The sequence below is a fragment of the Salmo salar genome, unplaced genomic scaffold (assembly GCF_905237065.1).
Source record: "Salmo salar unplaced genomic scaffold, Ssal_v3.1, whole genome shotgun sequence".
Lineage (NCBI taxonomy): Eukaryota > Metazoa > Chordata > Actinopteri > Salmoniformes > Salmonidae > Salmo > Salmo salar.
The window spans coordinates 110,424-126,116 of NW_025550964.1; the positions used below are offsets into that span (position 1 = coordinate 110,424).

General features: G+C 50.6%; 1 pseudogene; it reads left to right on the forward strand.

Moving 5' to 3' along the window:
* Nucleotides 1–1,084: 1,084 nt before the first annotated feature.
* Nucleotides 1,085–15,090, forward strand: LOC123741347 (ubiquitin carboxyl-terminal hydrolase isozyme L1-like; annotated as a pseudogene).
* The last annotated feature ends 603 nt before the right edge of the window (nucleotides 15,091–15,693 follow it).

Genomic DNA, 15,693 nt, shown 5'->3' on the forward strand with positions numbered 1-15,693 from the left:
ATTTAGTACTGTTCATATCTACTGGATGAATCATTTAGTACTGATCATGTTCGCGTGGGTCAAACGAAAACACAGCGATGATTGGTTAACAATAGAGCCTCCAACAAATGCAGGTGATGATTGGTTAACAATAGAGCCTCCAACAAATGCAGGTGATGATTGGTTAACAATAGAGCCTCCAACAAATGCAGCTGATGGCTGCAGAATGAAGTTGGTGAAGAGATACTCTGTATTAGCAAGGGGCTGCCCATGCTAATACAACCTTTTTGGGCCACTAGAGAACTCTATCATTCTCTATGGTAAAGAGCAACTACAGTCAAAACATCATGAATTTCGATCACATGATTTTTTTGTAAAGTTCATGCAGTGAAACGGCTGTGTTCGAGACGATCGAAAAACGCAATGTATCATGGGTACATTGTGACTGACTGATCTACAAATAATAAGTAATCATTTATGATTCAAGGTGATTCGTAGATCAGTCAGTCCGCGGTCGTGTTGATGCTCTCGAACACGACCATCGTGTAGGCGTCAAGTCGGGTCCATTTCTATTCCCCCCCAACGCAACATACCAAAGACTTGACCGTCTGACAAAAGTGATCAGCTCGAACGCCCCATTACCCACCAAACTCTCAGCTGCGCAGCTCGAACGCCCCCATTACCCACCAAACTCTCAGCTGCGCAGCTCGAACGCCCCCATTACCCACCAAACTCTCAGCTGCGCAGCTCGAACGCCCCCATTACCCACCAAACTCTCAGTTGCGCAGCTCGAACGCCCCCATTACCCACCAAACTCTCAGCTGCTCAGCTCGAACGCCCCCATTACCCACCAAACTCTCAGCTGCGCAGCGTCCACTGTCGGGCTTGGACCAGTCCACCTTCTAGACTGCTCGTTAAAACTAACTACACAGAACACCTCTCTCTCTCTCTCTCTCTCTCTCTCTCTCTCTCTCACCCAACCTCCAATACTTCACTGTAATATGTATTTTCTTGTTAACAAACGAGGTGAGGCTACGGGAGAATCTGTTGGCTTTTTCTCCGGTTCTCGTCCACCCCTCCGCCGAACGGCACAATGGAATATGACCGGCAGCATATGAAGCGAGTGGACGGCCCCCGGTAGGATCATATCACCCAAACCAGCAGCGTGTTGTAACAGACCGACATACCGGGACCGAACCTTACCGAACAGGATGGAGTGGCAACCAATGGAAATCAACCCGGAGGTAGAGAACCATCATCATGATAAATATGTTGTTTTAAAACGTCTTATCATAAGACTGAGACTTAAAATACGCACTTGCTCGGTTCTAACGGTCTGTTATTGTCTGTCTAAATGATGTGTTCTCCTTTTTGTCTTTGTGTCTGTGTGTGTTTCAGATGCTGAACAAGGTGTGTATGTAATATCGCTGAGTCATAACAGATAGGATGACAGGTGTGTATATGACGTTACAACAGGACATTATAACCAACAGGTTATGGACCTGTCTCGGTCTGGCTTTAGTAGGATCCTAACTAGTATTTCTATCAGAAATCATCTGAACAGCAGCGAGACAGAGGTTACACAAGATGGAAACCGCCGTTAGGTTATAGCCCCTAGTAGGTTACGGTCGGTCTGCCCGATAACATCTCTTGCCACGCTGCGCCTGGTGCTCCACCCGGTGTCTATGATACAGGGTGTGGTCTGATGGAAGGATGGAGAGAGAGAGAGAGAGAGAGAGACTAAACATCAGCTTGGGTCTGATTTGAAGTTAAATCGTTATTTATTTTGGATAGGCAGCCGTGCGGTATTAATGTTCTGATAAAAACGTTTTAAAACAGTGAAGATATGCGTAGTGATTATAATATTATTATTATTGACGTGTTGAGGCCCGTTCTGCCGAGTCATCATGGACATTTAGTGTCCGTTACCGTGGACGGTTTCGAGTCGGACTCAAATCTCCGAGTTCTACTCTCTCTTCTGACAGGCATTTAACTGCTCGGTAAATCACATTTTATTTGTCACATACACACATTTAGCAGATGTTATTGCGGGTGTAGCGAAATTATTGTGTTCCCAGCTCCAACAGTGCAGTAATATCTAACAATACACACATCTAAAAGTCAAATAACGGAATTAAGAAATATATAAACATTAGGAGGAGCAATGTCAGAGGCATTGACTAAAATACAGTAGAATAGAATACAGTATATACATATGAGATGAGTAAAGCAGTATGTAAACATTATTACAGTGGCCAGTGATTCCATGTCTGTGTACATGGGGCAGCAGCCTCTAAGGTGCAGGGTTGAGTAACCAGGTGGTAGCCGGCTAGTGATGGCTGTTTAACAGTCTGATGGCCTGGAGATAGAAGCTGTTTATCAGTCTGATGGCCTGGAGATGGAAGCTGTTTTATCAGTCTGATGGCCTGGAGATGGAAGCTGTTTATCAGTCTGATGGCCTGGAGATGGAAGCTGTTTATCAGTCTGATGGCCTGGAGATGGAAGCTGTTTATCAGTCTGATGGCCTGGAGATGGAAGCTGTTTATCAGTCTGATGGCCTGGAGATGGAAGCTGTTTATCAGTCTGATGGCCTGGAGATGGAAGCTGTTTATCAGTCTGATGGCCTGGAGATGGAAGCTGTTTATCAGTCTGATGGCCTGGAGATGGAAGCTGTTTATCAGTCTGATGGCCTGGAGATGGAAGCTGTTTATCAGTCTGATGGCCTGGAGATGGAAGCTGTTTTTCAGTCTGATGGCCTGGAGATGGAAGCTGTTTATCAGTCTGATGGCCTTGAGATGGAAGCTGTTTTTCAGTCCCAGCTTTGATGCACCTGTATTGACCTCGCCTTCTGGATGATAGCAGGGTGAACAGGCAGTGGCTCGGGTGGTGTAGGTGTCCTGGAGGGCAGGTAGTTCGCCCCCGGTGATGCGTTGTGCAGACCTCACCACCCTCTGGAGAGCCCTGCGGTTGTGGGCGGTGCAGGTGCCGTACCAGGTGGTGATACACCCCGACAGGATGCTCTCGATTGTGCGTCTATAAAAGTTTGAGGGTTTTAGGTGCCAAGCCAAATTTCTTCATCCTCCTGAGGTTGAAGAGGCTCTGTTGCGCCTTCTTCACCACACTGTCTGTGTGGGTGGACCATTTCAGATGGTCAGTGATGTGTACACAGAGGAACTTGATGCTTTAGGCCTACATTCTACTGTATATACATACAGTATAGTGTTGTCAATGACTGGGTGAGTTCCAGATACACTGTCTAGCTGGTCTGGGTCGGTCTAATCTGGCATGTTGAGCTCTGGTCTAATCTGGCACGTTGAGCTCTGTTCCAACCTGGCACGTTGAGCTCTGTTCCAACCTGGCACGTTGAGCTCTGTTCCAACCTGGCACGTTGAGCTCTGTTCCAACCTGGCACGTTGAGCTCTGTTCCAACCTGGCACGTTGAGCTCTGTTCCAACCTGGCACGTTGAGCTCTGTTCCAACCTGGCACGTTGAGCTCTGTTCCAACCTGGCACGTTGAGCTCTGTTCCAACCTGGCACGTTGAGCTCTGTTCTGGGTGTTTTAACCTCTTACATCTAGACGTTCCGCTAGCGGAACACCTGCTCCAATATCCAATGATGGGCGTGGCGCGAATTACAAATTCCTCAAATACAAAAACTTCCATTTTTCAAACATATGACTATTTTACAGCATTTTAAAAACAAGACTCTCCTTTATCTAACCACACTGTCCGATTTCAAAAAGGCTTTACAGCGAAAGCAAAACATTAGATTATGTCAGCGGAGTACCCAGCCAGAAATAATCAGACCCATTTTTCAAGCTAGCATATAATGTCACAAAAAACAAAACCACAGCTAAATTCAGCACTAACCTTTGATCTTCATCAGATGACACTCCTAGGACATTATGTTATACAATACATGCATGTTTTGTTCAATCAAGTTCATATTTATATCAAAAAACAGCTTTTTACATTAGCATGTGATGTTCAGAACTAGCATACCCCCCGCAAACTTCCGGTGAATTTACTAAATTACTCACGATATACGTTCACAAAAACATAATTATTTTAAGAATTATAGATACAGAACTCCTTTATGCAATCGCTATGTCCAATTTTTAAAATAGCTTTTCGGTGAAAGCACATTCTGCAATATTCTGAGTAGATAGCTCGCCATCACGGGCTAGCTATTTTGACACCCACCAAGTTTGGCCCTCACCAAACTCAGATTTACTATAAGACAAATTGGATTACCTTTGCTGTTCTTCGTCAGAATGCACTCCCAGGACTTCTACTTCAATAACAAACGTTGGTTTGGTTCCAAATAATCCATAGTTATATCCAAATAGCGGCGTTTTGTTTGTGCGTTCAAGACACTATACGAAGGGTGACGCGCTCGTTTCGTGACAAAAAAATTCAAAATATTCCATTACCGTACTTCGAAGCATGTCAAACGCTGTTTAAAATCAATTTTTCTCGTAAAAAGCGATAATATTCAAAGACTGAAAATAAAAACATGGTGTCGGCTCGTGCACGCGCCCCCAGTCTCATTGTCCTCAGATCGACCACTTACCAAATGCGCTACTGTTTTTTCAGCCATGGCCTGCAAAGTCATCTCTCAACGTTCTGCCGCCTTCTGAGAGCCTATGGGAGCCGTAGGAAGTGTCACGTTACAGCAGAGATCCTCAGTTTTCAATAGAGTGTAGAAGGCCAAGAAATGGTCAGACAGGGTACTTCCTGTACAGAATCTTCTCAGGTTTTGACCTGCCATTTGAGTTCTGTTATACTCACAGACACCATTCAAACAGTTTTAGAAACTTTGGAGTGTTTTCTATCCAAAGCTAATAATTATATGCATATTCTAGTTTCTGGGCAGGAGTAATAATCAGATTAAATTGGGTGTTTTTTTTTATCTGGCTGTGAAAATACTGCCCCCTATCCATAACAAGCTAATCTGGCACGTTGAGCTCTGGTCTAATCTGGCACGTGGAGCTCTGGTCTAATCTGGCACGTGGAGCTCTGGTCTAATCTGGCACGTGGAGCTCTGGTCTAATCTGGCACGTGGAGCTCTGGTCTAATCTGGCACGTGGAGCTCTGGTCTAATCTGGCATGTGGAGCTCTGTTCTGGGTGGTCTGTAGAGACTGATGCGTGTGTTGTGTGTGTGTGTGTTGCGTGTGTGTTGCGTTGCAGGTGCTCAGTGGACTGGGAGTGTCTGCTACCTGGAGCTCTGTTCTGGGTGGTCTGTAGAGACTGATGGGGGAACCCTGTGTGTTGCGTTGCAGGTGCTCGGTGGACTGGGAGTGTCTGCTACCTGGAGCTCTGTTCTGGGTGGTCTGTAGAGACTGATGGGGGAACCCTGTGTGTTGCGTTGCAGGTGCTCGGTGGACTGGGAGTGTCTGCTACCTGGAGCTCTGTTCTGGGTGGTCTGTAGAGACTGATGGGGGAACCCTGTGTGTTGCGTTGCAGGTGCTCGGTGGACTGGGAGTGTCTGCTACCTGGAGCTCTGTTCTGGGTGGTCTGTAGACTGATGGGGGAACCCTGTGTGTTGCGTTGCAGGTACTCAGTGGACTGGGAGTGTCGGCTACCTGGAGCTTCGTGGATGTGTTGGGTCTGGAGGAGGAAGGACTGTCTTCAGTACCGTCTCCCAGCTGCGCCCTCATGCTGCTTTTCCCCTGACCCAACAGGTAACCGTTACCCCCCCCTGACCCAACAGGTAACCGTTACTCCCCCCGACCCAACAGGTAACCGTTACCCCCCCCACCCAACAGGTAACCGTTACTCCCCCCCCTGACCCAACAGGTAACCGTTACCCCCCCTGACCCAACAGGTAACCGTTACTCCCCCCCGACCCAACAGGTAACCGTTACCCCCCACCCAACAGGTAACCGTTACTCCCCCCCTGACCCAACAGGTAACCGTTACCCCCCCCTGACCCAACAGGTAACCGTTACCCCCCCTGACCCAACAGGTAACCGTTACCCCCCCACCCAACAGGTAACCGTTACCCCCCTGACCCAACAGGTAACCGTTACTCCCCCCTGACCCAACAGGTAACCGTTACCCCCCCGACCCAACAGGTAACCGTTACTCCCCCCCTGACCCAACAGGTAACCGTTACTCCCCCCCTGACCCAACAGGTAACCGTTACTCCCCCCTGACCCAACAGGTAACCGTTACTCCCCCCTGACCCAACAGGTAACCGTTACCCCCCCTGACCCAACAGGTAACCGTTACCTCCCCCTGACCCAACAGGTAACCGTTACCCCCCCCTGACCCAACAGGTAACCGTTACCCCCCCCTGACCCAACAGGTAACCGTTACCCCCCCGACCCAACAGGTAACCGTTACCCCCCCGACCCAACAGGTAACCGTTACCCCCCGACCCAACAGGTAACCGTTACCCCCCCGACCCAACAGGTAACCGTTACCCCCCTGACCCAACAGGTAACCGTTACTCCCCCCCTGACCCAACAGGTAACCGTTACTCCCCCCCTGACCCAACATGGAACCGTTACTCCCCCACCCTGACCCAACAGGTAACCGTTACTCCCCCCTGACCCAACAGGTAACCGTTACTCCCCCCTGACCCAACAGGTAACCGTTACTCCCCCCTGACCCAACAGGTAACCGTTACTCCCCCTGACCCAACAGGTAACCGTTACTCCCCCCCGACCCAACAGGTAACCGTTACTCTCCCCCCTGACCCAACAGGTAACCGTTACTCCCCCCTGACCCAACAGGTAACCGTTACTCTCCCCCCTGACCCAACAGGTAACCGTTACTCCCCCCCTGACCCAACAGGTAACCGTTACTCTCCCCCCTGACCCAACAGGTAACCGTTACTCCCCCCCCTGACCCAACAGGTAACCGTTACTCTCCCCCCTGCCCCAACAGGTAACCGTTACTCTCCCCCCTGACCCAACAGGTAACCGTTACTCTCCCCCTCCCCAACAGGTAACCGTTACTCTCTCCCCCCTCCCCAACAGGTAACCGTTACTCTCCCCCCTCCCCAACAGGTAACCGTTACTCTCCCCCCCTCCCCAACAGGTAACCGTTACTCTCCCCCCCTCCCCAACAGGTAACCGTTACTCTCCCCCCCTCCCCAACAGGTAACCGTTACTCTCCCCCCCCTCCCCAACAGGTAACCGTTACTCTCCCCCCCTCCCCAACAGGTAACCGTTACTCTCCCCCCCCTCCCCAACAGGTAACCGTTACTCTCCCCCCCTCCCCAACAGGTAACCGTTACTCTCCCCCCCTCCCCAACAGGTAACCGTTACTCTCCCCCCCTCCCCAACAGGTAACCGTTACTCTCCCCCCTCCCCAACAGGTAACCGTTACTCTCCCCCTCCCCAACAGGTAACCGTTACTCTCCCCCCCCTCCCCAACAGGTAACCGTTACTCTCCCCCCTCCCCAACAGGTAACCGTTACTCTCCCCCCCTCCCCAACAGGTAACCGTTACTCCCCCCCGACCCCCGTTTTAGTTTTGTCCAGTTGCTTAATGAGTTGATTATTTGAATCCGCTGTGAGGTACTAGGGCAAAACCCAAAAATGTGCAACCCTTGGGGTCCCGGGACACTAAACCTCACCCTCGGGGGGTCCCGGACACTAAACCTCACCCTCGGGGGTCCCGGGACACTAAACCTCACCCCGGGGGGTCCCGGGACACTAAACCTCACCCGGGGGGTCCCGGGACACTAAACCTCACCCGGGGGGGTCCCGGACACTAAACCTCACCCGGCGGGGGGGGGGGTCCCGGGACAACATTTGAGAGACTCTGATGTAGCATGATGATGATGATGACGACGACGTGCGTTTCAGCACGAGTCGTTCCGGCAGCAGCAGGCTGGGAAGGTCACGGCGGCTACTGGCCTCTACTTCCTGAAACAGACGGTGGTCAACTCCTGCGGCACCGTGGCTCTGCTGCACGCGGTCGCCAACAACCCCACCCACATAGAGTATGGTGAGTAGAAACTGGTCCTGCGCGGAGCCAAGATGGAGGGAGGATGTCGAATACCCAATACATACTTCCTCTATTGAGGAAGAGACTGGTATTTATCTGGTAGAATCGCTCCTCAGATGATGCCTTCTCAGTGTGGATGAGGGTAGGATGTTGTTGTGTTGCTCACTGCATATATTTATACTAAACACTACGGTCTAAATGGTATGTAGTATAATTAGTACACAGTATGTCGTTTTAGTAAGTAGTACTGGAAGACAGATTCCAGACCCGACCAGTGTGTAGTTTTGGTTAGTAGTAGGGAAGCCGGGGTGTAGTAGGGAAGCCGGGGTGTAGTAGGGAAGCCGGGGTGTAGTAGGGAAGCCGGGGTGTAGTAGGGAAGCCGGGGTGTAGTAGGGAAGCCGGGGTGTAGTAGGGAAGCCGGGGTGTAGTAGGGAAGCCGGGGTGTAGTAGGGAAGCCAAGTAGCGGACGCCACCAGGGTGTAGTAGGGAAGCCAGGGTGTAGTAGGGAAGCCAGGGTGTAGTAGGGAAGCCAGGGTGTAGTAGGGAAGCCAGGGTGTAGTAGGGAAGCCAGGGTGTAGTAGGGAAGCCAGGGTGTAACGGCGCCGTCTCTGTGCCAGATGGCGACTCTGCTCTGAAGAAGTTTCTAGATGAGACGGCCAACATGACCCCCGCCCAGCGAGCCACACACCTGGAGAAGAACCAGGTAACACACACACACACACCTGGAGAACAACCAGGTAACACACACACACACACACACACACCTGGAGAACAACCAGGTAACACACACACACCTGGAGAAGAACCAGGTAACACACACACACACCTGGAGAACAACCAGGTAACACACAACACACACACACCTGGAGAAGAACCAGGTAAACACACACACACCTGGAGAACAACCAGGTAACACACACACACACACCTGGAGAACAACCAGGTAACACACACACACACACACACACACACCTGGAGAACAACCAGGTAACACACACACACACACCTGGAGAACAACCAGGTAACACACACACACACACACCTGGAGAACAACCAGGTAACATGGGGGATTGTGTGTATATTCATGTTTAATGTGTATACCTGTACAGGTCTAGACACGTTTTAGTGTAGAGACCTGTTGCCTGTATATCTACATACAGGTTTTAGTGTAGAGACCTGTTGCCTGTATATCTACATACAGGTTTTAGTGTAGAGACCTGTTGCCTGTATATCTACATACAGGTTTTAGTGTAGAGACCTGTTGCCTGTATATCTACATTTTGTTAGGTTGGTCTTATTCTAAAATTGATTTAATGTTTCCCCCCCCCCCCCATCAATCTACACACAATCCCCCATAATGACAAAGCAAAAACAAGTTTAGACATTTTTACTAATTTATAAGAAATATACTGCAATCACATTTCTGTAAGTATTCAGTCCCTTTACTCAGTACTTTGTTGAAGCACCTTTTGGCAGCGATTACAGCCTCGAGTCTTCTTGGGTATGACGCTACAAGCTTGGCAACACCTGTATTTGGGGAGTTTCTCCCATTCTTCTCTGCAGATCCTCTCAAGCTCTGTCAGGTTGGATGGGGAGCGTCGCTGCACAGCTATTTTCAGGTCTCTCCAGAGATGTTCGATTGGGTTCAAGTCCGGGCTCTGGCTGGGCCACTCAAGAACATTCAGAGACTTGTCCCGAAGCCGCTCCTGCATTGTCTTGGCTGTGTGCTTAGGGTTGTTGTCCTGTTGGAAGGTGACCCTTCACCCCAGTCTGAAGTCCTGAGCGTCTGGAGCAGGTTTTCATCAAGGATCTCTCTGTATTTTACTCTGTTCATCTTTCCCTCGATCCTGACTAGTCTCCCAGTCCCTGCCTCTGAAAAACCTCCCCACAGCATGATGCTGCCACCACCATGCTTCACCGTAGGGATGGTGCCAGGCTTCCTCCAGATGTGACGCTTGGCATTCAGGCTAAAGAGTTCAATCTTGGTTTCATCAGACCAGAGAATCTTGTTTCTCATGGTCTGAGAGTCTTTAGGTGCCTTTTGGCAAACTCCAAGCGGGCTGTCATGTGCCTTTTACTGAGGAGTGGCTTCCATCTAGCCACTCTACCATAAAAGCCTGATTGGTGGAGTGCTGCAGAGATGGTTGTCCTCCTAGAAGGTTCTCCCATCTCCACAGAGGAACTCTGGAGCTCTGTCAGAGTGACCATCGGGTTCTTGGTCACCTCCCTGACCAAGGCCCTTCTCCCCCTGATTGCTCAGTTTGGCTGGGCGTCCAGCTCTAGGAAGAGTCTTGGTGTTTCCAAACGTCTTCCATTTAAGAATGATGGAGGCCACTGTGTTCTTGGGGACCTTCAATACTGCAGAAATGTTTTGGTACCCCTCCCCCAGATCTGTGCCTCGACACAATCTTGCCTCAGAGCTCTACGGACAATTCCTTCCACCTCACGGCTTGGTTTTTGCTCTGACGGTGTCGGGACGGCAGGTAGCCTAGTGGTTAGGGCGTTGAGCCAGTAACAAAGGTTGCTAGATCGAATCCCTGAGCTGACAAGGTAAAAAAAATCTGTCGTTCTGCCCCTGAACAAGGCAGTTAACCCACTGTTCCCCGGTAGGCCGTCATTGTAAATAAGAATTCTTTCTTAACCGCCTAGTTAAATATATTAAACTGTGGGATCTTATCGACAGGTGTGGGGCCTTTCCTGTCTATTGAATTGAATTGAATTGAATTGACCACAGGTGGGACTCCAAGTTGTAGAAACATCTCAAGGATGATCAATGGAAACAGGATGCACCTGAGCTCAATTTCCAGTCTCTCCTGGCAAAGGGTCTGAATACTGATGTAAATAAGGTATTAAAGATTTTTTTTTTGTAGGAATAAGGTAAAATCTCTAAACCTGTTTTCGCTTTGTGTGTAGATTGATGGGAAAACAACAAATGAATCCATGTTAGAATAAGAGGCTGTAATGTAACAAAGTGTGGAACAAGTCAAGGGGTCTGAATACTTTCCGAATGCACTGTATGGTTTTTAATGTAGATACCTGGATGAATAAATGTGTGTATATATTGCTGTCTCTTGCAGGCCATCAGAGAGGCTCATGATGAAGTGGCAGCACAGGGCCAGTGCAGGGTGAGAGAACACACAACGCAAAATAAAGACTTACCTCAGATGTCATTTATAATGTGTCATTTAATCTTTTATACCCCCTCTCTCCCTCCCTCTCTCCCTCCCTCTCTCTCTCCCTCCCTCCCTCAGGTGGAGGCAGATGACGTGAACTTCCATTTTATCACCTTCGTCAATGTGAAAGGACAGCTTTATGAGCTGGGTGAGTGTTCCTCCTCCCCCAGGGGTTCCTCCTCCCCCAGGGGTTCCTCCTCCCCCAGGGGTTCCTCCTCCCCCAGGGGTTCCTCTGCCCCGTCTCCCCGCCCAGGTGTGTATTTATACCCTTTCCCCCTCCCTCTCTGTGGTTTTGTTGTGTAGATGGCAGGATGGAGGGACCGGTGAACCATGGAACCACCAAGGAGGACTCCTTCATCAAGGTACGTTCCCCTTCCGTTCGTCTGCTCCCGCTAGACACGGATCGAACCTTCCGTTCGTCTGCTCCCGCTAGACACGGATCGAACCTTCCGTTCGTCTGCTCCCGCTAGACACGTTCCCCTTCCGTTCGTCTGCTCCCGCTAGACGCGTTCCCCTTCCGTTCGTCTGCTCCCGCTAGACACGTTCCCCTTCCGTTCGTCTGCTCCCGCTAGACACGTTCCCCTTCCGTTCGTCTGCTCCCGCTAGACACGTTCCCCTTCCGTTCGTCTGCTCCCGCTAGACACGTTCCCCTTCCGTTCGTCTGCTCCCGCTAGACACGTTCACCCTTCCGTTCGTCTGCTCCCGCTAGACACGTTCCCCTTCCGTTCGTCTGCTCCCGCTAGACACGTTCCCCTTCCGTTCGTCTGCTCCCGCTAGACACGGATCGAACTGTAAAGGCAGGTTTTATTCCCCATGAAGACTCACCCTGCGGAGGGTAGCACGGTGTCGTTTTTTCACCACAAAAGGGGCGGCTCCTCGTAGTGCGCTCCGACGTACTCCTGTCCCTCCGTGGCCGCTGGACCGCGCCGCGTCGTCCCTTCTGTGGGGAGAGTGAGGAAGCAGTGACGCTTGATTGGTTCCTTGATCTGATCTATAGACTAGGCATGAAAGTGGCCTATTTTTTTTTTTTTTTTTTGCATTGATGAGCAAATATAATCAACGAATGTTCAGACAATAATCACCAAACAACATTGTAACCTTTATTAGAATTCTCCCAGAAATGTGTGTTTTATGTTTAGAAGTATAACTAGTGATTACAAGGCTATTGGTAAAAACAAACCATGACGTCCTATTGTTAACTGGTATGGGAGCGAATACATTCAAGCTGTATGTTTAAACTGGGATAATGTTGTAGGTTACACTGGCAAGTATAACAACATTTGCCAGGGGCATATTGTTTCATTATGAATCTGATTATTTCACATAGATGTGGGAAGCTAAAAGGCTAGCTAGCTTGCTGTGTTTAGCCATGTTGGGGATGTGGGAAGCTAAAAGGCTAGCTAGCTTGCTGTGTTTAGCCATGTTGGAGATGTGGGAAGCTAAAAGGCTAGCTAGCTTGCTGTGTTTAGCCATGTTGGGGATGTGGGAAGCTAAAAGGCTAGCTAGCAGGCCTGTAGAGCTATGCAGGTTAAGCTTGTAGAAAGCTTCAGGAATATGTAGTGTGGAGAGAGCATGTGTACATTGGGAAGACGTCGCCGAGACATCAGAATATAATGTTGACGCCTGGCCAACATCTAAACCATGTAGACTGGAGTATATAGACGTTCTACATCTGCCAGAAGTCTTGCCAATGAGCTAACTGCATCTTCCCAGTGTATCCTGTTTACTTGACCAGAGGTTTATGTGCTTAGCTGGGCTGATCGTCTAGCGTCTGGCTGGTTACTGAGCGTCTAGTGTCTGGCTGGTTACTGAGCGTCTGGCTGGTTACTGAGCGTCTAGCGTCTGGCTGGTTACTGAGCGTCTAGCGTCTGGCTGGTTACTGAGCGTCTGGCTGGTTACTGAGCGTCTGGCTGGTTACTGAGCGTCTGGCTGGTTACTGAGCGTCTGGCTGGTTACTGAGCGTCTGGCTGGTTACTGAGCGTCTGGCTGGTTACTGAGCGTCTGGCTGGTTACTGAGCGTCTGGCGTCTGGCTGGTTGGTTACTGGGCGTCTGGCGTCTGGCTGGTTGGTTACTGGGCGTCTGGCGTCTGGCTGGTTGGTTACTGGGCGTCTGGCGTCTGGCTGGTTGGTTACTGGGCGTCTGGCGTCTGGCTGGTTGGTTACTGGGCGTCTGGCGTCTGGCTGGTTGGTTACTGGGCGTCTGGCGTCTGGCTGGTTGGTTACTGGGCGTCTGGCGTCTGGCTGGTTGCTGGGCGTCTGGCTGGTTGCTGGGCGTCTGGCTGGTTGCTGGGCGTCTGGCTGGTTGCTGGTTGCTGGGCGTCTGGCTGGTTGCTGGGCGTCTGGCGTCTGGCTGGTTGCTGGGCGTCTGGCTGGTTGCTGGGCGTCTGGCGTCTGGCTGGTTGCTGGGCGTCTGGCGTCTGGCTGGTTGCTGGGCGTCTGGCGTCTGGCTGGTTGCTGGGCGTCTGGCTGGTTGCTGGGCTGGTTGCTGGGCGTCTGGCTGGTTGCTGGGCGTCTGGCGTCTGGCTGGTTGCTGGGCGTCTGGCGTCTGGCTGGTTGCTGGGCTGGTTGCTGGGCGTCTGGCTGGTTGCTGGGCTGGTTGCTGGGCGTCTGGCGTCTGGCTGGTTGCTGGGCGTCTGGCGTCTGGCTGGTTGCTGGGCGTCTGGCGTCTGGCTGGTTGCTGGGCGTCTGGCGTCTGGCTGGGCGTCTGGCGTCTGGCTGGGCGTCTGGCGTCTGGCTGGGCGTCTGGCGTCTGGCTGGGCGTCTGGCGTCTGGCTGGTTGCTGGGCGTCTGGCGTCTGGCTGGTTGCTGGGCGTCTGGCTGGGCGTCTGGCTGGTTGCTGGGCGTCTGGCTGGTTGCTGGGCGTCTGGCTGGTTGCTGGGCGTCTGGCGTCTGGCTGGTTGCTGGGCGTCTGGCGTCTGGCTGGTTGCTGGGCGTCTGGCTGGTTGCTGGGCGTCTGGCGTCTGGCTGGTTGCTGGGCGTCTGGCGTCTGGCTGGGCGTCTGGCGTCTGGCTGGGCGTCTGGCTGGGCGTCTGGCGTCTGGCTGGTTGCTGGGCGTCTGGCGTCTGGCTGGTTGCTGGGCGTCTGGCGTCTGGCTGGTTGCTGGGCGTCTGGCGTCTGGCTGGTTGCTGGGCGTCTGGGCGTCTGGCTGGTTGCTGGGCGTCTGGCTGGTTACTGGGCGTCTGGCTGGTTACTGGGCGTCTGGCTGGTTACTGGGCGTCTGGCTGGTTACTGGGCGTCTGGCTGGTTGCTGGGCGTCTGGTGTCTGGCTGGTTGCTGAGCGTCTAGCGTCTGGCTGGTTCGCTACACCCACATTAACATCGGCTAAATATTTGATTTAATTTGGCTCCAAGGCTCCAGAGCCACAGTTGGTGCTTTCATATTCTCTCCTCTCTCTCTCTCTCTCTCTTCTCCCAGGATGCAGCCAAGGTGTGTCGGGGGTTTTGTGGAGAGAGCAGAGGGAGAGGTCCGCTTCTCTGCTGTAGCCCTCTGTCATACCTAGAGACCCTGGACACACACACACACACGTGAACCACGGTACACACACACCTGGTATGCACTGGAAACATACAGTTTGCACTCTCTCCCCACACACACACACACACATCGCTGCACACATACGTAGATGGTAGTTTGCACAAGCCTGGTGTGCGGCACGTTGATGTCACTACTGCTGTACTTTCTGTCTGCTCTACTGTTTCTATCTATTTATTTTCCAAAGTCAGATCACCACTGAGAAAGTAGTGCACTACATGGGGAATAGGGAGCCGTTTGAGCCGCAGCCTGTGAGGTTTAAGGCTTCCTGGTTTTTTTTCTTCTCCTCGGCTCTCTGCTCTGTTTTCTAAACGTTATAACAACGTCGGACTACAACGTTAGGATGACCTTGTCTGGATGACACTAAAACAATGTTGTTGTCTGTGCTTTGCCTTACTGCATCTTCCTGTGCTGCTGACTGCCAATAAACAACCCAACTCCACGTCTCTGTTGCTCTGTGACGTAAATCGTTTATTTTCTGCTTCTCACTACTGTAACGCATACGAGCTTTTCAGAGTACTATATAAAAAAAATTATTGAGTAAAAATGTTTTAAAGTAACTTCTACTTTTGTAGGATATTTCAGTACTTTTTCCATCCTGATATTTTCAAACATGTTTGATCTTTACTGAAGTTGTATCCGTACTTTATATTTTGACGACGTCCTTTTTACTCCATTTCCCAGAACACCCGAAAGTGCTCGTTACATTTTGAATGCTTATCAGGACAGGAAACTGGTCCAATTCACTTTCTTGTCAGGAGAACATCCCTTAAATCAATAAATCATCCCTTAAATCAATAAATCATCCCTTAAATCAAAAAACAAGAATGGTGCAATCTGGATTGCTTAATATAAGGAATTTGAAATTATTTATACTTTACTTTTGATACTAAGTATATTTGAGAAATTACAGTAACTTTTTACTCAAGTAGTATTTTACTGGGTGACTTTAACTTTTAAGTCATTTTTTTCTATTAAAGGTATCTTTACTTTTACTCAAGTATGACAATTGGGTAATTTCTCCACCACTGGTAGGGGGAGAGATGTGC